At 40.3% G+C, this 24,669-nt stretch overlaps 1 protein-coding gene across 1 annotated transcript in view; it reads left to right on the top strand.

The window, feature by feature from the left end:
- The window catches only part of TMEM178B (transmembrane protein 178B), a 221,734-nt gene that overhangs the window by 37,879 nt on the left and 159,186 nt on the right, over nt 1-24,669 (top strand). The window lies entirely within an intron of this gene.

The raw sequence follows: 24,669 nt of genomic DNA on the forward strand, positions 1-24,669 counted from the left end.
AGAATCTAAAAACCTGCTCTGAAGAAATGAAATAACCTGATTTTGGATTTCACATTTGTGTGAGTCTTGCCTATCTAAAAGATATGAGGCCTGTGCACTTTCAGCTTTATTTTAGGTGTTTAAATTTAATCTTAAGTGGCATATAGGCCTTGTGATGGCAGATTGCACAAGGGTATTTTTATTAGGAAAACACAGTAATACAAACAGCTGTAAAATTCGTCTAGACAGAAGAGGAGAGAGGCTAAAATAGCACAGAGGAACATGGGCAGGAAGGAACAAAAGAGAAGTGTGTCTTGTGGGAGGGGAGAGTACACATGGCTGCTTATACATTCAGGGCAAATCATCAAGAACCTGTTACTGCTGGTAAAGGAAAGTCTTGAGGACAGATGGAGTCCCAGGGCAAGAGCTGTCTGAAAAATGAGAAGACAGTTGTGGAAAGATAGTTCCAGTCTTTTTAGATAGGGCTTTTTTAGGTAGTTAAAGGTAGGGTCACTTTCTTTTGTCTTTCCTCCATTAAATTTCAGTGACATCTTGATATAATCTAAGTTTTTATAATGAAATCCTAGTTTTCTAATTGTTAAATTGAAATTTTCAATAATGTTTACATAAAAGTATATAGTCATGGAAAGTAGTGGAAATAAAAAACCAAACATTGAAGACTTACATAATTTAGTGAAGAAAGGTGTGTTCTTTCTTGAAGGCAATGATCCTGGGATCTGATTCACCACTGCCCTACACTTGCTGGCAAGAGGTGCTTCACAGATGTAATGCCAGAGCCCTCATGGTGGTCCTTGCTATTTCAAGCCTGGGCTCTGTAAAGCTCTCGTTGCTGGTGGGCAGAGTCCTGTCTGGGAATAGTTCCTTTTAGTGAAAAATACAAACAGTTGTAACCTGTGTGAGAAAAGGTATTAAACTGACAGGATTTGAAAATGTATTATAAGTGTACAAGAGCAAAGCATCAGAGTACCCCAGAACTGTTGATAGCTATTGTCTGACTGCACAGAAATATTTCACTCCGCTATCAGAATAATACTGTGGGGAAATCAAAGAACAGTAAAAACTGGGACACTGGGATGATCAACTTAGGAGTTAAATTGTTTTTTCAAAGCTACATCAGTAGGGCCAGATATCAGAGCTTCTATCATGTTCAGTAGTAGCCCCATTACAGTCACTTTGCTTCTCCTGACTACGTGCGATTGAAAGTGTTACTTTTGAGAGCAAGATTAATGGTATCAAAATCTTGGCACAACAAATAGGGGGGGAAAACCAGGAAATAATCAAGCTCTCTATGGCCCTAGTAAGAGGGAAGTTTAGAGAAACACAGAGGAAGTAATTAATAATGAACTGAAATGTAAAGTTTTAGTTTAACCCAAGACAATTGAATATGGTGATAAGCTGTGGAGTTGCATTCTGAGATAAATGGTAGAGCTTGGTTTCCTGAAGCTCTTAGCTTTAAGCAGTTTCTCAAACAAATTATCTTCTGTAATGTAGTTTCATATATTTATCTTAAACTCCTGAAGTGCAGTATCAGGAAGAGAGCAGCATGTTAGTGTAACCCCAACACTTGATGCAGAGTTTGTTGTGCGTGCTTTGTGGTGCCAGGAAAAAGGCAACAGCTTCTTGGTAAATGTGCATTTTTCCAAATCTTGGAGTACTGTAGTGAAGATGGAATAAAGAAAAGTGCCTTCTGAATTTGAGAAAATTATGCTTAATTGGAAGTGATTTTTAATATTACTACTACAACATAAGGATACATGGAAAACTCATTTCTAGCTTGAAGGCTTGCATACTTCACTGGGTATGGGCAAAGAAAGTGAGTTTCACAGCATGTCCCCAAATGAAAGATTTGGTATTTGCAACCTAAATCACGTGGCATTGGTTGGTTCTTGGGAGGGTGATTCCCGTAACCACTCAATTGTTAACTGTGAGAGTGCAATTAAAAATGTACGCTGCAATTAAAATTGTCAGCTGTTTAAACTGTTCAAGCTAGTTATGTAAGGTGAAGAAATTTATTATATAAGTTAACCATGAATTGCAAATTGTTTACTTAGTTGTGACAGTTGTAGCTTAAGATATTTGTAGGCCAAGAGTTAGTCAGTGAAGACACTTATGAATCATTTTGAATAATGAATAAATTTCAGATTTTTTTACAGCCTGTTAGCAGACAATTAACAAAGAAAAAAGGACAAAACTTGTCAAAGTTGTATTTAAATTATTCAGTCTGCTCCAGATTACTGACTTAAGCTGGGTAGCTGGGTTTGTACTATTGACTAAGTCTGGCAGTTCATATATCTTGTTGTTGAACTGAGTCATCTAGACTTCTGAATGTTTTTCTGTATAAGTGTATAATTATAGTGAGAAAATAAAGTACATTAATAAGGCTTAATTAAAGCATGTATATGCACACAGTCATGTATACAAATTAAAGGACCGAAACTTCTATGTTATTCTGACTGAACATCAGAGATGGTAGTGCAAACTCTGTAAATGTTGTTTAAGGTATTTTTTTCTGTATTGGTACAGAGTTTCAAACAGTTCTGTGATGTGTTAGCAATTGTGCTGAGAGGCAAAAAATGTTGGTTTGAGTTTTCTTAGTTAACCTCCAACTTTTCCAACAGAATAGCTTGTTCCAGTTCTGGAACAAAACCAAGCTGTGTTAGTACTGGGCGGTCTGCCTCTAACATAGTGTACTGGAGTTTCCACTAGTATGATTTTTTCAGGAGAAATCTTGCCTTTACTGCAATAATAATGTGAAAACCTTATTTAAATACAGACTGCCCCTTGAGTCTATGTTCTAGGGGATTTTGTTAATTCAGTGAAGTCTTATGTGATGGGCTATTCACTGAGAAGCTTTTGTGTCAGGTGTGGGTAAGTGGGAGCCACCTGCTACAATGGGCAAGGGTCTCAGTCCTCTCTTGCTGAGATGTGGGTGACTCGGCTAGCTAAACTGTAATTTGATGATCCTGTGGGAAAATGTAGGGTTTGGCTGTGTCTTTCCTTCCCCCCTACTCTGTTTTTTCTCTCTCCTGGCCCATGAGAGCTCATTAGAGGTGGCTGAAGGTCACTTGTGCTGACAGCCTGTGGTCTGGCTCAGCTGCTGGGTTAGTTGAGGATTATTGGTTAATGGATGCCCGGATCTCTCCTCTCTTCCCTTGGCTGAAGCTTTTGGGATGACTGACAAATGCAGGAGTGCTGTTGGCCAAAGGATATTGTCTTACAGGAAAAGTAACTCTTCTGGGGCTGGAATGGCTCACAGCAAGTTGGCTGTGTCAGCAGAGCAGCATGAAGTTGTCCTAATATAAAATGCCCTCTAGCTCTCTCTGATCACCTGTTGATGTAGTTTTCAAGTAGTTTGGTACCTTACAGGTACCTCATGGTGATTAATGAATGTTTATCATTCTGGAGATCTTCCAGGGGACAACAGTTAATAATTACACAGGAGTGTTATTGAAATGCACTTCACTGCATAGCAGGAAAAGATGTATTTACTTGTTTCTGTAATTGCTGGGTATCTTTTCAGGACTGCAAGGTGCACATGCACCACACACAGAGCATCTAAGGTTATAAATGCTCTTCATGTCTTTTAACTGAGATGGCTGGTGACTGACTACCCAGCCTGGCAGGGGAATGTCTTCAGAACCTGACCTGTGTAAAAACTTCTGGTTTTGGCGTGTGTGTGAGCTGTACCTGCTTTGAAAGGTGGAAGTGGCCTCTGCTTCACTCTGAGTTCAGACCCAATGAACCAAGTCACCTGGTGAATGAGGCAATGGAAATATTGAGAAAGGTCTACATGGGAGAAATGAGTATGGGAAAAACAAGAAAAGTTGGCTTTAATGATGAAAGTGCATGAATCCTGCCTCCTAAGATGTCAAGCAGATGTTCAGAGATAGAGTGCAAAACTGAGTAGCTCCCATCCTGCTAAATACTTGTTGCTTGTCAGGGAAATAATGCAGATCAGCACAGAATTTGGATCTTGACTGCTACCTGGGGTGTGTTGGGTATAGAGAGGTCACAGTCTGAGTCAGGTCCTCAGTGTTGCTCAGACTTCACCTGCACTGTCCAGCTATCAAACATAAGTAATTTTAAACACAACTATTTCCACTCCAAAAGTTAGTCCTCACTCCAGTGTTACCTTACTAGAAGTACCTATGTTAAATATAAGGGGGCAGAGGACATTCAACTAGTGAAATATATTGATTTTTTTTTACCATGGTACTTTCTAATCATACCAATGAATTTGGTTCCCCCCAAAACAGTTTGCAGGCTTTGTTTCCACTGAGATTGTTCCCACCCATCTTGACTAACTTATTTTAACAAGGTAAGAGAAAACTCAATTTCCCTTAATATTGGCATTCTCTTCTCCCCTGCTATTGAAGTATTTTGCCTAGCTTTCCTCATGATATAAATGAGTCTAAAATAGGCAAAACAACAAAAAATAAACTAAGGTAAATACATGAAGCAGGAATCACTGTTCCAGATCTACAACAGAGTGAAAGAAGATGCGGTTCATTACTAGGCAAAGTAATTTCAGAATAATTTTTTACCCTTAGAAGAAAATACTAATCAGAGTATTCCTTGCTGCTCTTTTCTATAAGGCAGCATAGCTCTGGTGCTGCACAGAAGGCTTTGACTGTACTGAGCTAGTTCTATGGTTGGGGAAGGGTGGGTATAGTGGAATGGAGGCCAGAGGTGGTTGATCCTTCTTAAAACTGTTGGCTGTGTAGAGAGTTCTTCAAATGTCATGTGGTCATAGTGGCAGAATACACAGAAGAGAATTAAAATGTTTAGTTACTCATGTGTTTTCTTCCCTCTTCACTTCCAAGAAATCCAGATCACTCCTACTGACATCTCTGTTGTGTAGGACTAGGGAGAGTTGCTGAATGAGTGTAGTCCTCTGCTATTGCAAGCAACTCCTCTGCATAATCCCAGCCACAAATGTCTTGGTACATGTGGAAAAGTAGACTTTTTGCCCTTTCTTCTTGGCTCCCACCAAAACATAGAACTGTACCTATGTTTTTTAGGTTTGGCCTCATTCGTAACCTTCTGTCTTTTGGTAGCTGATAGTCTTGCCTCATTGATGTGAGTCTTCTCCTTTACAGTGCTTGCCATCAGAATGAGCCTTTTCTGCCTCATTGACTTTCCACCTCATCTCAAAACACAGCAAAAACATACCTGTTGTCTGTCCCTTATCTCCTTTCTGTACCTGCTGTTACTTATTTGCCTCTACAGGGTATTTTGAGATTTAGTATGGAGAGCATGCTATAGCCAAGTGAAGTCATGTTTTGCTACAGCTGCTGGAGTGGATCCTTCTTTGCCCATAAAGAGCAAAGAGAAGCAATGTATGCATTTTAGGTATTAAGTGGCCCAGTCATTTCAGGCATAACTCTTGTGCTCATTAAGATGCTAATATTAACAAATCTTATAAACCTGTTTCCTGTGGCTGTAATAGATGTGCTTGCTTACATACCACATTTGGATTGTGTTGTAGTGACTTTGACTACTTCAAAATAAAGGTAGACAACTTGTTTGAATTCAGTTACTACAGTGGGACTTGCAGGCAGTACAGAGAAACTCTGGTGATGACAAGGCTTGAGATGGAGCTGTGTACCTGTCCTAACCTGTGAGAGTCAAAGGCAAAATACTCAGATGATGTCTATGCACAAACCACAAATGCAGGAATAGTTCCTGAACTGTTTACCCAGACCCTAGCTTCAGTTTAGAGTGCTGATGGGAGTGTTTTGTGTGACCTGAGAGAATTTGTGTGAATTTCTGGGGCAGACAGAATTCTCTCATATGTAATTTTCCCCTTCTTGATGCTCCTTCACCATTGCCACAACTACCTCACTGCTTAACTGCCTCCAGCTGAATTGGGTGACTTAAGCTGAGGAAAATATAATCATCATGCTATCTCAAATTGATATTTGACAAGGAGGAGGACTGAAAAAGACCCATAGCACTGCTTATAAATGTATGAAAGAAACAGGCAGCCACCTTGAAAAGAGATTTGACTTCTTGCCAGAGAAAGAAACCAGGACAAGCTGCAGCCACTCACCTGAACATCACTCAGCCACGGTTAAATGTGTGATAGCTTTGTGATGTAACACTTCAGTTGCCCATGGTCTGTCCTGTTCAGAGCTTTAACTGTCAGAGGATGGGATTTTTGTTTTGCTTTTATGGTTGGTGGTTATTTAAATACAGGGGGTTCTGCTTCAGAAAGAATGCTAGTCATGCCAGAAACTATTGGAAATGGAGAGAACCCTTAGTGGTGCTGCATTTTTCTGCTCTCCTTAAAACAAAGCCCTTTCATCTCTAGATGAAGCAACTAGCACAATAGTTCGTTGTGATTGATATCACTCAATCATCAAACAATCCACTCAGCTTCTGCAAAGAACATTAGTTCAGCAGCACTGGCAGAGCATTGATGGAAGTTAATTTTAATGGTAATTTGGAGCCTGGCTTATTTCTCTTTTAAAAGGCTTTTATACATGAAATAAATTTTTATTGCTAATTCATTTCATAATCATCTGGTGTGGGTTCATGCTAAATAATGCAGTTCACACTTAACTTCCTTTTCTGGAATACGGAGAAGCTATTGCCCCCTCCTAAATAATCACAGCTTGTGATTGTTTGTAGTTCAGAGGTGAACTGCAGGGCTAAGGAACCAAAGGTTAAACCAATGAGAGGGACATTTGTTTTTAATCTTGAAAACTTGCAACAAGCTGCACTTCCTCTGATTAGGTAACTCAGACACAGGAGACTGAGTCTGCCTGCCAAGACACTATGGAGTCTCTGGCAGAGCAGCATTCAGACTTTACCTGTTGCTTTCCTTCTGAATGATGGGAGCAGCATAGCCCTAACCCTAATGAAAGATACTCTCAAAACCATTCATCATGCCTCTTATGTGATGTGGCAGAGCAGTACAGCTCATGTGTGAATATCTCATCTCCCTGCCTAGGACTATCTGACTGCATCCTTGATGTAGCACAGCTGTCTTGTTAGAATCTCACCATTCTCACATGGTTATCCCTGTCCTTTCTAACAGTAGGCTGAGGATCCATCATCAGGCATCAACATTCTTCAGATAGAGATAAGTAACAGACTATATCTAGCATAGCTTCAAAAAACAAAAAAAATCTCCTAGTAAGAATATCTGTGGTGACAGGAATCTACTCCTCTCCTTTTACAAGTGAGACTGGCATCCTCCAGCTTTTGTGCACAAAGGCCACATAGCATTACTCAAATTGGCTTTATGGGATTAGGAGTAATAGTTGAGAGGAAATTGTGCTCAGTTTGATGGCCAGGGCAGCATATTTGGGTCTCTGGTTCTGCAGTGTCAGCAGTGTGAAGTTGAAGAGCTGTCTAGTGCTGAAATGCTTCAGGTGCTACGCTACTGCCATCGGTCACACACAATTATTTGCAGTAATGCCCCTTACTGATTCTGTACTTCGTGGCATGGAATCAGGGCTATGGAATGATCAAAACCTCAGACTTAATTTAGCCTAATCAGACAAAAGGTATCTGATGTCAGATTTAAGATTAAATCAGAGGAGCATGTTGGGGCTCAAAGAAGGCTGCAGAGGCAATCTGCAGTTTACATGACCATATACTACTTCTCCATGGGACCTTAAGAGTCTACATATTTTTACTTCCTCTTGGGGTACAGGATGCTGAGTCTTCTATACAACTAGACTATTTGAAACTGTTTTCTGCCCTGGTATAATATGAATAATAAAATTACAGGCTTGTCCTCAAAGAACAACTCTTGTGGGTAGGTCAGGCATGTAGTTGAGCATAATGAAGCTGTGTGGGTAGAGGAGATGAATGGTTGAGCATGATGAGACCATTGCACCTGGTTATGTCTTTTCTTGGACCTTGAGTATTAATATTTTATACAGCTATTTTCCTTCATGGATTTTTAAGTGCTTCTCCCTACCCCAGTACAAAATCAGCTTATTAGGTGTGGTATTGGAAACATTCAGAAGTACTTGAAATTTTTATAAAATAGTAAAGGAACTGGGTCTAGGACCATTTTAATTTCATGATTGCACAGTGCCTGGCCTCACGGGGTCCTGCCTGCTCCAAGATCTGAGGCTCCTAGGCATTGCCACGGCACTACTGAAATACAGTAAATGGCACCAAGCCTGTAGGAAATCCAAATAGAAAACAAAGGTATCTTCTCTTGCTCCATCCTTTTGATGATGGCTGAAGTGTTCTTAAATATTATAGTCTATATGACATGGAGTGCTGCATATTTTTCTTTAAAGTAACTTATTGACATGTAATTTCATAGCCAAATCTCTTCCATAGCTGAAAGGCTGTGGAGGAATGGGTGAATACTGTTATTTCTCACCCCTTAAAGTAACTTGGTTATTTTCCTACAGCAAAGATGTTTCCTGGAAGGTAGGAAATACTACCTAGAAATTTCTGTTTTCTACCTGCTGAGGGATTCTCCACTTCTGGGCAACTTGCTCACACATTTTGGAAAGATAATCATTAAACCTCTGGGATTCTGTATTGCTGAGGTATCTTTCTTTAATGTAATCCATTATGAAGTGCTGACATCCGGCCTCACCCCTGTGCATGCTCTTGGCAAAGGTTTCTCATTCACGTGGATGAAGTCACATTCATGCAAGTTCAAGCTGTTCACTTTCTGGCATCCAGAAACTGTATCCCTGTACTGAGAATGGTTATCCCTGTATCCTGCAGCTGTTGTAGATACCTTTAGACAAGTTGTTTAATCCTTAAGGTGTAAAATCCACGACATCTGCAAATGAGTTATACAAAGATGTAGGATGATGTTATCGATTTCACAAATGGTGCTATTCTGTCTCTTATTCCTCTCCCCTTTTCTTTTAGAGCTCTCTGCTGCTAGCCGCTTCTTGCCTGTTGCATAGTTGTGTAGCTACAACTGTAAGTGCTGTAACCCATCCTGTTAACCATGTAAGCTCTGGTGCTCTCTACTCTAGGCGTGATCATGCTTATCATTTGCCAGAGGAGGCCGTGTTAGTGTCTGTTTCTTTAGCTGATTCCAGCAATGAAGAAACAAGTCTATTGTATGACAGTCTGGGGCATTGACTGTTCTGCCAGTGAGTCTGGCACTTGTCTACTCTTTCTGCGTTTCTACTGCAGTATAGGACTAGCTTTTTGCTTCTCCTTCCTAAGTCTCCTTATCCTGGGAGTGCTTCCCTGAATCTCAGCCATGTACCTGCCATCTTACTCTCTTGTTCCCTTTCAGTTAGGCTGTACTTAGAAATATTTTTGCTGAAAGTGATTTGAATGTAGTTTGCCCACTGAGTGTGTACTGCAGTCTATTCCTAGTGGTGCATTTGGCTGTTACCCTGGTGGGTGGAATCTCTGGGCAAGATCAGCTTGCAGCTATAGCTCTTTACTATGATTTTTGTCCCAATTGTTGTAATTAAACCTGATATTGCAGAACCCTAGGGGATAAGAATAAATCTAATGGCATATTTTCTTAAAGGTTTGGATGTTTTCCAAAGAATGTGTTTTCCATTAAGTTGACATGTTCTCTTCGTACCCTTCATCAGAGTGACTGATGGTCCAGTGGAGGCATGTTAAGAATCATCCTGGATCTTCTTCACCTGATCCTGCAGTCAGTGAACTGAAGCCTTATTCTTCTGGAGTCTGAGAGGCTGAACACAGTGCCTGACAAAAAAGAGGAAAGAAAATTAGGAGGGTAGGTTAGCATCTGCCCAGTCCTTCTCCTAAGCTGTGTTGTAATTTAGTGTAGGAAGAATTCCGTACTGTAATAAGATGTCGGTCCCTAACTTGAGATGAGCAGTAATTGCTTGCTATTCATGTTTTTATTGCCTTAATTTTTAATTGGGATGTTTGGAGAGGGAGAATAGAGATCTGCTGTTGCTTAAATAACTTAATTTATAGTTAGTAGAATGATGGACTAATGTCTGCATTTAGATGTATTCCAAAGGGGATTGATTGTATTGTCCACAAGGTAGTGTACAAAGGTAGGAAACGGAAGGCCTGTATTTTTGGGGGGGATAGTATGTAACTTAATGCTGGGCAGCAATACTGTCTTTATTAAATGCTTTGAGGTATTCTTAAGAAATATACTGTGCAATGTATTGTTAGAGTAGTAATTAGAATAGAAAGTAAAGCATTAATAGAGTGCAACAATCTATAACAGCACTTGGATTTAGAATTAATTGCACAGTTAAAAATAGCAGTCCAGAAGTTCATAGGATGCTGAATCAGAGTTAATAATTGCTAAAATAAAATATTACAGTTTAAGATTTATCTTTACATATTGAACAAAAGGAACAAGTAGATGGGGAGGGAAGGTACAAAACAGAGGAAGAGCAAAAGTCTTCCAGGGCACAGATTCTGTTTGCTGTGTTTGTACAGCATTCTGTCTCAAGAGCTCCTCTGTCCCACTGGGTGTTATCAGATGCTACTGAGACACAGGTATTTATTACAGCTCAGACTAGGAGTAAAAATTAAAAGAAAATAAATCCTGAGCTGACAGTGTCTGAATAAATGCCTGTTTCCATAGCCCCTTCCCTCCAAATGTGAAGCAATGGTCAAAACAGAAATTCCAATGCAGAGTTAAAGGGCTATTCTGTACCTTGCAAATGGTGCTAGGAAGTGCTTTCTTCTCTGGTCGCGTGTATGGTGATGGGTCTTTTGGGATATGGTTGAACCCCTCCCCTGTCAGAATGAGGATCATAAAGCAGGTTCTTGAATTGTAAAGGGCTGAATAACACTTAGAGCTATAAGCCCCAGTGGGATTCTGCTGGCCTTCCAGGCATAGGGGTGATGGGACAAGATCGATAGAGATGCACGTCTTCAGAGGTGTGATGCTTACCTTTTAGATAATGCTTGTTGCTGCTGTCAATAGATTTATATTAATTAATGGCTCTATATGCATTTTGAGGCATCTCTTTAAAGCTACGAATACTTCTTGACAGGCAACAGAAATATTTAGTCCAGCTTGCCCTTGCCAGAACATCTTACATTGCAGTGAGTGGGAGATTTTTCATACTGTGACCCTCTAATTTGATTTGACATTTCAGACAGGAAGATGCAAGAAGTAGTAGATTACTTTTACCAAATGAGAAGAGGACGTTACAGGCAAGGGAACATCATGTCACAATGCCCTCCCAAAGCAGTATCTGCCTCTCCTGGCAAAAAAACCCCAAACCCAACAGCACCAGCAAAAGCCCAGTCTGCTCCCCAATCTGCACTGATCCAGCGGTAGGCATGTGTCTACTGGATGAGAAATTCTCATCCCACAGTAGTCTTTCTACATTTAAATATACACCAGCTCTGGGTCTAAGCTATGGTCACATGGTTTTACAACAACCTGTAACTTTCTATAGCGCGTAAAAAAGTAATAGATGCTATCAGAGCTACTTGAGTTTTCTCTGTGCAGTTTTTCTGCCCCATTACCTGGGCAGCCTGCTAGGCTGGTTTCTGCCTTTATTTCTGCATTAAATGGCCCATCTTACACATGTTTTAAACGAAAAGAAATGCCTTGAATCTTAGTTAACATGCTTGGAGACTAGATGCCTTTGGGATTTGGCTAGAGCAACTTAATTCCCAGTTGAAGACCTTGTTGGGAGTAGGTCTTCTCACTACTAACTTCCTGTAGCTGGCAGCTATTGGCATACCCTGGTCTTCCCAGTTTTGTATTGGGAATAAGCAAAGGGAAAGACAGGGCTGGAGATTAAGTTTGTCCTGTCTCAGTTTCTGGCCCAACTCTGCCCCCATACAAGGACATTTATCCTTTCGATATTTTCAGCCCTCCAAAACATGTTGCTCATTTGGTGTGGAGTGTCTGCAACGATGTTGAGATTCTAGCCCTCAGCACATTTGAGTGCATCCAGAACTTGATGCTAGCACCAAAAATGAATTATTGTAGCATTTGTGAAGAGGTACTCAATGTCTAAGCCTTCTGGACACAAGGGCGTATGATGGTATTGCAAAACTCATCTCTGGATAAGTAAGGGCACAGTCCAGTGAATTGGAAAAATATTTTTTGATCACATCCACCAACCTTTCTTATTTCAAATACTTCAAGAATCATTTCATTCTGTAAGGGAGAAACCACTTATGATTTCAGGCAGCTGTGGAGAGATTAACAATATCTGTGGTTCATAGGTTTTAGAATGACCAAATTGTGCTTTAGCTCATCTTGGATTTCACAGTACAGTTGTCTGATCTTCTTAGCACCATCTTTACCTTCCCCCTTTCCCTCTAGTTGTGTCTTTCAGTTCAAGACTGACTATTGAAGGACCACTTTTAAATATCTACACAACTTTTAATTTCTTAAGGCCTTTGTTTGATTCAAGCCCTCATGTATGATAGTAAGTCCAGTTACAATAGTGCAGCAAATGGCTTTGCAAGGAAAGGTCAGTCAGCTGTGAAATCTTTTGTCCCTTGAATGCATACTCCTTTACAAAGGAAGATGGACTGTCCTCGTAATTTAGTGATAGCAACTCCCAGTTAATGAATAATTTGTACAAGGCTAATCCAGGGAATGACTTTACAAGGAAAGATCATGGTCAAACATGACCACATTACTTTGGAGAGACATTATATGTACTATCTTCATAATTTAGTGGTCTTTACTTGCAAGTAAACAGTCCTGGGTTTATTTCAAGGTAGTTTCAGTAGCTTTTGTCCATCAGGCTGTGTGATCTGAGTAGAGATTTAGCTGGTAGAGTTTATGGGGCAAGAGACATTATGAATTTACAGTGAAAACTCTGCTCACTTCTTAGGGATGATCTTGTCTGTTAGCGCCACACTGGGCATATATTCGATAACGGCAAGGTACCTTTGCTGGGAAACACTTTTTTGTGTATGAAGTGATGTCTCAAAAGTGCCTTTCTTCCAACCACACTACTCTAATGCTTATTTGAAATAACCATAATGGGGACAGCATAAAAAAGGCTAGTGAATCTTAGGGACTCCAGAAGATAAGGATTTACTTAAGAAAGGGGTCTTTCCACCAAAGACAGAGTATGTCCAAAGTCTTCTGTATGCATAGTTTTAAAGTCTCAATAGAGTCCTTGATGGATAGTCTGTCTTACTAGCAAAGGAGGTTATAAGCTCAGTGCACAGTAGATTGAGAGAACAGTTTATGGGCGTACCAGGGTGCACCCTTTCTGGTCTTTCCATGCTGTAGTCTTCTCATGGGGGGGTGGGCAGAAACCAGCCTGGCTGAAAAGCTGATGCTGGATTTCTTCCTCACTTATTTCTTTGATAGACTAGTTGCCTGCTGGTAGGTGGGTTTTTTTGGAACTGCAACCCTTTTGAATCCTGTGTTTTCTCATAGTTACCTTTTGTTTAAAATGTGCAAACAAGGATCCATGCTAGTGATGTTGTACTTCCCAAAATTCAAGGCAAGCCAATTCACCCCTTACATGTAACCATGTGAATTAGGAAACCACATCTTAATTTCAGCATATAAGCAAAATGCTTTTTGACTATGTGCCAATCCTTGAGGGGGAAAAATATAATTATTCTTCTAAATATTGGTCTCTTTAGTTTGATTCCTGTGAATCCCTAATATGCAATCCCTGCCAAGAACTTTATCCTCTTCTCTCCTTTTTTTCTCACCATAATTTATGTTCAATTGAAAGTTGTGAAAATATCTTCCCCCTTGACCCCCCCAACTCAAGCTCACTTGAGAGACAAAACCTACATGAAAATAGTGTCATATAGATAGGCTGCAATGCCCACATAAGTTCTTTCATTTAAGTGATGTTTTTAAGAGACTGCTGTAAATGCTGAATGAGGCTGAGCCTGTAAATGGGACCTTCTGGGAGATTAGTCTGTGTTAGGTCTCAGCTTAAGTTCCCTAATGTGGGATGCAAAGTATCTGAATGATTCTGTCATGTTGTGATTTTTGCTGTTTAAACATGAGGTTGAAGTGCTACAAGAACTTGAATTGCTACAAGGAAGCTAAGTGCTTTCTCCAGCTCAGCAGTTTGGAGCTAACTGTAAACTAACAGTATGGAGACACAGAAAAGGCCTTATGTTCCTTTCACTTGAAGTAAAGAAGAGTAAACGTGTATAGAAAGGCACATTTAGGTTGTAAAGCAGCATATAAAATAGCTTTCTAAAGTACAGAGATAGGTATCCTTAGACTTCACTGCCTGTGATCACAGATCCTCATCAGAATTAGTGATATCAGTGTACCCATCCTTATTTACTTGGCAATCTGGGGCTCTGCTTCCCAGACATCTTTGAAATGGGTTTCAAAGCTGGTTCAATAAATATGAAGTTTCATGGGAGTATCTTATTATGAGAATCAGAAGATGTACATTCATATAAAAGCAACCTGTCCACAGCATAGCCTTTTTTCTTTGGCTTGACAGCAGTGCTGAGATAGTGCTTTGTTCCATGAGCTATGGGGTCATCAGTGAGTTTTTACTGGTAATTGCTGTCTCAGTGACTTTTTATTGATCATTTAATTTCTGCCTCCAAACAAGTAGGAGCAAATATTTTTCAGCCCTTTTAACCTCCTTAACTTTTCATTCGTGTTCTGCTTCCCTCTCCCCTGTGGCCAGCCCAATGCAAATAGGTGGACAAAAAGATTAATAGAAGCAAGGAGATGCCTTCCTCCTCAAGTGCCCTGTGGCTTGGAGACTGTTATTAATAGCTGAAGTAAAAACGTGTTTCATAACCATCCTCTTGCTCCAGCTTCCTTGCCAGCCCCCTTCCCTTGGTCCCTGGAGAGAAAGTGTGAGCTCATCACTTTCCAATGCAAATTCAGCTTTTGGTCTCATAGTTGGAATCTTTTCTTATCATGGGTGGAATATTTATTTTCTGCCAGCTGGTTGCTTTAAGCAAGCTGCTATTTGCTGGGATATCCGTAGAGCATGTGGGGAACAGGCCTAGCAAAAGCTGTTCAGGCACTTTTTCCTCTACTCTGAAAATGTTGCTGTCTGCTCAGTGCATGCACAAATGTCTGCACCTTTATCTTTACTCTCATAGTGGTTCAAAAGGAAATTTAGATATTTCAGTATGGAAACAGTAGTTGAAATTGAAATGTAGGTGTTTCAGTCTGAAATATTTGGAAGTTCTTGTGTGGAATCTGGTCACCATACAGCTCATGCATGACAAAGCTGTTGTGTGTGTCCAGAAATCCATAAGCTTTGTGGATTGCTTGCATTTCATGTGCACTTTGTATCTGATGGTTTTTCTTCATATTTCTGGAGATCTAATGGATCATAACCGAAAGTGAGCTGGCAGGTTTTCATCCCAGATGATCTGGGAGAATGGGAATGGCATACTGTCATCTATTACCCCATTTCTGTATGGATAGTACAGTATAGTGCAATATGTTGGATCCTTTCAACCATCTCCGTCCCACTATGTTTTCACTGGGTTTTTTACAAGACTTACGTGCTGAGCATTGTTTAACAAGTTTTACTAAGCTAGAGGCTCTGAGAGCACCTTTATTTGTAAATGTCCTGGTTTCAGCAGGGAATAGAGTTAACTTTCTTCTTAGCAGCTGGTATAATGCTATATTTTGGTTTTAGGATGAGAATAATGTTGATAACATAGTATTTCGGTTGTTGCCAAGCAGTCAGGGACTCTTCAGCTTCTTATACTGGCCTGCCAATGAGAAGGCAGGGGACACCCAAGAAGCTGGGAGAGGACACAGCCAGGACAGCTGACCCAAACTGGCCAAAGGGATATTCTATACCATATGGCATCATGCTCAGTATATAACTGGGGGTTGGCCGGGAGATAGCACAACTCGGGAACTAGCTGAGCATTGGCTTTGGGTGGTGAGAAATTGTGCTGTGCATCGCTTGTTTTGTATATTCTATTATAATTATTATTAATCTTCCTTTTCTGTCCTATTAAACTGTCTTTATGTCAACCCATGAGTTTTACTGGTGTTTTTTTCCTTTTCAGTTCTCTTTCCCATCCCACTGGGTCAAGGGGGAGTGAGCAAACATCTGTGTGGTTTTAGCTGTCTGCCAGGTTAAACCATGACAGTCCTTTAAAGGTAGCCAACTGGCCAACTCCCCAGGTATATACTGAGCATGATGCTGCATGGTATGTGATATCCCTTTGGCCAGTTTGGGTCAGCTGTCCTGGCTGTGTCCTCTCCCAGCTTCTTGGGTGCTGCCCGCCTTCTCATTGGCAGGCCAGTATAAGAAGCTGAAGAGTCCTTGACTGCTTGATAACACACCAATATTTTAGTTGTTCCCAACATTACCCATCCTAAATACAAAGCACAGCACTATACCAGCTGCTAGGAAGAAAATTAACTCTCTCCCAGCTGAAACCAGTACAGGAAATCAAGTGAGATGAACTGTAAAAGAAAAATGGGAGGAAAAAGAGCAGGAATGTTCTGCTTGTCACTCTGGGGGAAAAAAAACCTTTGCTCCCTTTCCTAATGAAAATCTTTAAGCTGTACATTCTGTTAATGTATTTGCTGGGTATGTGCCATTTCAGGGACAAGTATTTTATGAATGTCTCATCCTTTCAGTGGCTGCCAACTTGGTGAATACAAGCAAGCTTTTCCTTCAGGTAAAACAGAGGATGCTGTTCTCTTCTTGAGTATGTTTCACTGAAGTTCTGTGTTCATTACATTTTCTGGTGGTCAGTAAAGACATCTACATGTAAAAAGCAAATTTAGGTGATGTTGTAGAGTTCTGGCTATTGATATATGCTTTTGCCACTGGCATTCTGGCAGCCTTTCCGCGTTTTTACCCAGCAGGGAAGATATAGGTGCCTAGTGTGCTTGTAAGTACATTTATTGTAAGTACAGTTAGCAAATTGTTATTTATTTTCATGCAGAAAATTGACTCTGAAGCAAAGAGCTTGCAAGGGAGCAGAACCACTTGTGAAACTTGATATAATATGGCTGATGGTTTCAGCTAGAAAAAAACACTACAAAAAATTAAGAAAAATGTCAATGTTTCAGAGTTCTCAAAATACAGTTTTAAGACTTTCAATTGAAATACATCTTTAAAATTATTTTTAAAGATGGCAAAATAAATTACAGATTAGTTCAGTTTTGTGTATGCACAAAACTTGTTAGTTATCTGAAATTCTGGTTTAATTTTTTTCCTGGTTGTGTCAGTGTCATCCTTCCTCAGTTTTTCAAGTTGGCCATTGAACCCAAAACACAGATTATTTGCCTGGCTGTGTTTTGTGAGCATGGCTGGTGTGAGCATATCAATGATGGCTGCAGCACATCTTCCACCACACTAGGAGGGAGGGAATTGCAGCTCTACAGAACTTGACTGCAGACCTGTGCTTCTTGCTGTGGTATTGTTCATGCCATGGTGGCTGCTCCATATGCTTCTCCAGTCTTGGAGATTAACCATCTAGGTAGATAAGGCGGCTTTACTAGAGCTATGGTCACTCAGGGCTGAACTTCCTTTGGCAGTCCTTACTGGGATGATTCTAACTGCGGAGATGCACACAGCATAGGTTAGGTTGACATTTGTAAATAGTGTGGTACAACAGTGGTGGATTTGTAACAAACAATTGGTGCTTAGGATCTAATATTCACTTTGTGTGTGTTTTCAGGGAAGGGATGTTGCTTCAGACTGGCTCTGCTCTTGTACCATCAGTTGAATTCCCATTAGCTCATCTTCCAATTTAGCTTTATTTGCAAAGAATTTAGTTGGCATGGTCTTACAGCATATTGTGTTATGAACCAAAGCGTGATAACTAGAGATGATTAGGAGGTCATTTTCAAAAGTGCACTCCTGATACACACTAAGTGTTACCATAGACACATTCATTGTCTCCCGATATGTGACTCTTGGGTGGGTCTGTGAATGGGGAAGGGGACTGTTACATCCCTCTCTCTTAGTTTTAGATGAACCTGTAAATGGTGAGTAGAAGCTGACAGTGCACCTCCACCCACTTGTAGAGGTAGCAGCTAGGGGCTAGCAACTTAGTCTTAAACCCAAAAGATACAAACCTCAACCCATCAACTGAAGGGGAAACATCAGCCCAATTTCTTTGCAGCCCACAGCAAGCAACAACCATTACCAGAAGGTGTTCCACTTTATCTAGGACAAGTAGCAACAAGTCCTACTGGCAGACCAAGCTGAACCTCCATTCAGGATAATGCCAGAGCCAGCCAGGAACAAATATGATCTCCTATTCTAAAAATTTGGCCCATGTTGCAGCTGAAAATCTATCTTGAGCTCTGTTAATTAGAACATTGGCTTCTATTTATACATATAAATTAATAAATATTCATCAGACATGTTGATTAAGGTGATGCTATTTGCATATTCTTCCTGGTTTTTTCGACTTCTACCCTCAGGTATTCTAGTATTCAAGTATTCATGTGGTACCAAGGGAAATTCTGATTAGGTGTTAGGGGAAAAATAATTCATAATGAAGGTGGTCAGATGTTAGAACAGATGCTCAAAGATGTTATGCACCTCCATTCTTGGAGGTATTTAAAACTTGACTGGACAAGGCCCTAAGCAATGTGAACTATCTTCAACTTTGATTTTAACTTTTAAGTTGTTCCTCCTTTAAGCAGGGGGTTGGGCAGGCTGACATCTAGATGACCCTTCTAACAGAAACGATTCTACAAGTAATGCAGAAGAATATGTTCTTACATTTTTGGCATTGAGATATTTATAGATGGGCACAAATATGTAACCAGTACTTTCATGGTTAGTATTGCTCCAGAGGTAATGAAATAATCCTGTTAAGTGTTGCAATACTTTCTAATGAAGTATCTGCCTTCATTAAGATGATAGCTACTCATCATGAGTTCATTAACTAGTCAGCATATCTGTTTGCAATTCTGTCATAGCAGCTGGTCAAGGTAGGCCCTAATTTATCCTCCTACCTTCCTCCACGGTTTAGTTTGACCAGTTAATGCATGCTGAAACTGCAACAACAACCTTGCCTACATTAAGGTACTTCCACATTAATTCTGATGATTCATATTAAATGATTTAAGAGACTGAGGGCAACATATACTACTGAGGGCAATAATTATGTTGCACCAGCCTGAATGGCTAGCACTGGTTTGGAGGCTGCATAAAATGCTAGCACAATTTAACAATGAACTTTTCCAAGGGAGACGAGACTTTTAAGACAGAACATTAACAGATATATATGCTACATGCAATTGCTTTGTGTAACCTGATCCTTGCCCTAAGTATGATTATAGCCCCTGGAAATCTTACTGAAATGTTATGCTGCAAAAAACCTATAAACTTTCTCTGCTCTACAGCATTTTCTGAAGATAATGTGAAACAATTAGAGGCTAAATAACCAATATACATCTTCTGTCAGATTAGTATGGATATAGTCACCCAATGAGGGAACAGTATCCAAACCATGGGATTAAAGCAATCTCTTATACAGAAAAGGTAGTTTCTCATAATGAATAGCAAATATGTAGTGAGTGCACTTTGCAAGCCAGAGGCTAAGGTTCCTTTTACTAGAAATGTTTGTGTAGTAATTCTCAGAGTTGTAAAAATTACAGCTAGCATGAAGGGTGAATTTTGTGGAATAAATTGCATTCTACAAACAGTTCATCCAGAGGTATCTACAACACAGAAGAAAGAAAAGCTGCCCAGAGGTAGCAAAGCCTCAGAAGATCCGTATCAGTCTTTTCAGAGAAGCTCATCATATCAAAAATCTTGGCAGGAAATGTAATAAAACAATACTAGCTGTACAGCTGATCCCTCTTAGAAATCAACATATGTACTGTAAGAGAAGAATGGGTACCACCTGTTTTCAGATCTCTGCGTGTTACAGAAAGTAAGGTGATGTCAGTGCTGGCTTGTTACGAAATCTGAAATAGCCAAGCCATAGTTCATCTAGAGCAAGTAAGCTGCTAGTGCCCTGCATCTGTCTGAGATTCCTGATTGCTCTTACCCAAGGATAGCTGGGAAGAGTCTTAGAGTGGGAGAAATTCTTATGTGTAGCTGTGAGCTCTCTAGCTACCAAAGGTGACTTGTTCACAGGCATTGGGCTAATCTGTACCTGGACCTTATGGATGGTTCCACAATTTGTGGCCCCGGAAGATGGGGTGTGGTGATGGGGAAATGTGAAATCTTTTAGCCCTTATTAGCAGGAAGGGAGTATAGTCAGATAATCTGTGTGACTCTTGTGTGTGCCATCTTGGGCCAGATCAGAAGTTATATTACTGACACTTCCCTAACTGCTCTTACAGATTACCAGTTTCATGAAAGACCATCTGAAGGACTGCTTTGTGTTACCAGGTGTCAGATGAGTTGGTCTGTACTATGCAGAAGACTAAACTATATGATCACAGTGGCAGTGTAAATTCCTGAAACTTGACAACCACCTTTGCAAAAGTCAAGCTGACCTCACAGGGCAAATGCCTCTGGGTACTTATGAGATCTACATTGTAGGACTGATGTGATCAGTACCCTGGGGGCATTTTGAATTTTCATTCTATTTCTTAAATTTACCATGAGTAAAGACTGCTTCGTGGAGCAGTTGGAATGTGTTGAAATATTATTATATTGAAGGGATAGAGGGAAAGGCACTTGGTGGTGAAGACAGACACTGGCACAAAAGTTCTGAAAAAATGACATCTGTTTACCTACCAGACAAATACAGTATGGATATCAGTAGTATGACCTTCCTTTTAATTGATCTCAACCCTGCTCAATATAGAGTGGGAGAATGGTTCATTCAGTTACCCCCTGCATCACCAAAGAGTCTGTGGCCTCTGCTGGGGTAGCGCTTACAGCCCTAGTAATGCAGTGGGAGCTGAGTTTCACTAGCAGCTGAACTAACATCAGGATATTGGGATAGTTTTGAAAATTGAATAGAAAAGAATTGCATAATGTTTTCAGGTGATATTCCTGATAGCACAGTTTAAGGATTCTCCTTGTAATGGAGAGAAGAGGAAATTATTATATAACAATATGGTGATAGCATGGAGCAATGCTCAAAGGATATGGGAGGGGAACTGAGCAGGGAAGGGGATCAGTAAGAGGAGTGGCATGTTTGCTGTGTCATACTTATCTGTTCTGGATGAAGCTATTTCTAGTTTTCTTATCTCAATTTTACTTGGCATCTGAACTTTTCTGGAACAAGGGGTTGCCAGCCACAGAGTTACAGCTGCTGAATCCCCTCTGAGCATCTGTGCTTACGTGAGGATGGTATGGCAGAGTTTTGCTCTGCATGATTCTAGTTGCATCTTCCTGCTGATCCCTTCCTTGCACTCTATTTGCAGATGCCAGCCCCTTTTCTTCAGTATTTTCAGCAAACATTCCCTGTTCCTCTGATCACAGGGAAATATACCGCATCTGTTAGCAGAGCAGCTTTGTGGTTGTTCCGTGTTTCTTGTGGCCAGCTAGAACACTGGTTGTGGCAGCTGCATAGGTGAAAAAACCCACTTGCTGATTTGCTTTATAAATACCAGTTATTTGAGCAAAGTGCAGAGCTCAGCTGCAGTTGCGTTTGATCTTTATAAGTTAGTGCTGAAGGCTGGAGATGCTCCATAAATTGCAGTTACCCTACTGAGGGTATGAAAGGGAAAGTGTTTTTTCCTTATTTTCTTCCTTAGTCTTGCCTCCCCTCCTACCCCAAAGACTGGAGTGAGCATAGCTATTAATTTATCTGAAGGTAAGGATTTCTTAGGGTTTTTTCTGAGAGGACTTTCTATAGGAGAGCAGTAGTTCTGAACCTTGCTGCAGTCACTGCCTCTGCTTTCCCAGGGGCCTCCAGGAACTGGATGTTTTGAACCTAGTTCTCTTCTGTGTAGGACAAATAGGGAAATATCATGAAGTATGAAATTGCCACAGCTATAAACTTATCCTTTTTCTAACTTTTACTGGCAGGTCCAGATAAATGAAAGCCTTTTTCTAAATTTCAAAAGCTAATTTTCACCTCTGGCTAGATATATGCTGATGCTTATGTCAGCAGAGTCACTCTTCTACATCTGTGAGAGCAAGTTTAGACAAATAGCTTATGTTTAGATGCTAAGCAATCATAAACCTTGTCAGTTTGGGCCATGAAAAGTTTGAGGTTCCCAGTGAGGTCCTGCCTGCCTCTCCTATCAGCATTGGTCATGCAGATAAAGATGGCTGCATGGTCTCTCCAGCAGTTGCTGCCGTTCTAGAGTCTGAAGTAATTGAAGTGCTGGAAGCTAACAGAAGACAGCTCTGAAATGCTCTGAACTACGTTCTCCCGAGTGTATTAAACTCAGTGTTCACAGGAGAGTTTAATAGCCTAAAGCCAAAAGGGCCCATTAGCTCATGCAGGCTGACCTCTGGTATATCATAGACCTTTATGCTTCACCCGTTTATCCCTTTATTGAGCCCAGTCACTTGAATTAGACTGAAGTATTTTGAGCCCTGTAACAAAAAATTAATTAGATGTACCCATTCTAGCAGTGAACTTATGCTTAATGCTTGGGAGAAGGATGAAAATCCAGGACCAGCATCCTTGTCTGGCTGATCTTGGGGGGTATGTTTCCCCATGTAAGATGAGTAGTGGGGACAATTCCCAGGTACAAGTGAATTCCCTGTACTTTGCTCAGCCCTGTTGAGTGCACACAGTGACCAGCCTTGATATTTCAGAGACAAGTAGGGGAAAAAGGAGAAAGTATCTCATCATGTACACTGAACAGCACTTTACCTTCTGGTCCCTACAAACTCCTGGTTGGAATCATGATGTTTATTGGCTAATAGCACGTTATTTAGAGGCAGGAACAGTGTTGAATTTTGTCATGTGGCTGGAAAGGAGATAATAATGGAATTTACAATTCAAATCTGTCTGTACTTCAGCTACCATTGAACCATTGACACTGCAGTTGTACTTTTAATTCTAGACAGTCTTTAAAGACGTACTTAAGTCTTGTTAAAGCCATGGGGATGTAACCGCAAGCCCAAAATTACATATATAGTGAAGTGATGACCTGAATTCAGACCATAATCTCTCCTTCTGCTTTAGGTTTTTGTGATATAAGATAGCGAACAACCCACTGCCTTACTACTGACAGTATTTGCAGTAAGAATTAAAAGTATGATGGACCTTGCTAGAAATTAGTCTCTTTAGTGTAACAGGAGGTACTTTTTGCTGATTAAGAAATTTTAGCAAATGGAACAGGATTTTTTTCTTCCTCCCTTCTGTATGCTTTTATTTTGAATCTTGGCTCTGTGTCCTTGTCTGCTATTCTATATAAATCTTTTCTCTGGGTAGATATCAGATAACTTAAAGATTATTTTCAGACAAATAAGCATTTTCCATTTTCTTGCCATTGCTTCTGATCCATGAAAGCAGCTGAACAAAAGGGGACAGGAAAACCTTTAAGAAGGCAAAGTTGTGATTTGAGGCTTTTTTAAAGCTCTTTGCACACTAGCTGCCTTTTTAAAAATACTATTCTTGGTTTGAAACTTTAATTCTGGGCGTACATTTGGTGCCCAGATGGTGCAGACTCACACAGAAGCCCATCACGCTGTCAGGGCAGGCGGATACATATGTAAATATTTTGCCTTTTTCCCCTATAATATTTGGCTTTGTCTAATCTAATTGCTGTCAAAGGCAGAATGTGAGGAATGCTTAAGAGGAGCAAACAATGAGGACCTCAAATGTTTGTATTGCACTAACTTTGGAAGATGTTAGTAGACTGCAATGTAACTAATAATTTTGTTTCGTGGGTACTCTTATTCATGCTGTGAATTCATGGTGTATGATCTAAGTTCACGCCAAGTAATATTTTACAACCTGAGGTAGAAATCTGTAGTTCTAGTGGCATAAAAGCATATTTAACCCCTTGGAGCTGTCGATATAAGGCTAATGGCTCTACCTTTTCAGTTCAGACTGAGAGTAAGTGTTCTCCACCTGCCTCTTGGTGTACAGCACTCTTTCTTATTTATATAATTCATTGCTTCATTTAATTTATTCTATTGAGTGCCTGTCTTAATGTATTTTTAATACATAAAAGCATTTCTAGCATAACTGCCTCTGACCAGAGGTAGCTAGTAGCAAACAGTGTGGCCGACCGCACTAAGGACATCTATTTAGTTATTAAAGGCCTGATCCAAAATACCACAATATTAATGGAAAAATTACTTTCATGAACTTTGAATCTGACTGCTTAGTGAAAAGCTCTAATAAAGTCAGTGTTAGTTGAGGATGCTGGTAACATGGATGTAGCAAACCTGGTTTTCATCAGTGCAAGAATGGTTGCACTATCAAGGGTTTCTGATTAGACGTGAAATTTGGCTAGGCATCAGGCTATGCCAGACCCATTTCTCTAAGGACACTAACTATGCAGAGAGATGCCGGGAGATCAGGGCCTGGAGGTGTGATTATTGTAGAGGAAGGGAAGTGGCTGTAAAAGGAGAATGTAATAATGCGATCAGAAGACAAACAGAAGCAGCACGTGGCACTTTTTTTCTGTGGAACGTAGATGAAATTCTGACTACAGGGGGAAAAAATTGCCCACTTTAGCCATTTGTGTTGCTATCTGAGGCTCATTATTCAAGGATGTCAGTAAATTCTGTTTCTGAGCCTGCTATGAAAGTGTCTGAGTACCTTCAAGAGACATACCATTGCCTGTCACATATTCTTCTGCTTGTCTTGCTTCTTGGCTGTGGAGTGGAAGGGGATCAGGAAAATTGTTCACTATCTATATATATTATTTTTCCTATTCTGTTTTTTATTACTGAAGGAAAGATCAAAGATGTTTGCTTTGTG

Source organism: Balearica regulorum, chromosome 1 (assembly GCF_011004875.1).
Source record: "Balearica regulorum gibbericeps isolate bBalReg1 chromosome 1, bBalReg1.pri, whole genome shotgun sequence".
Taxonomy (NCBI): domain Eukaryota; kingdom Metazoa; phylum Chordata; class Aves; order Gruiformes; family Gruidae; genus Balearica; species Balearica regulorum.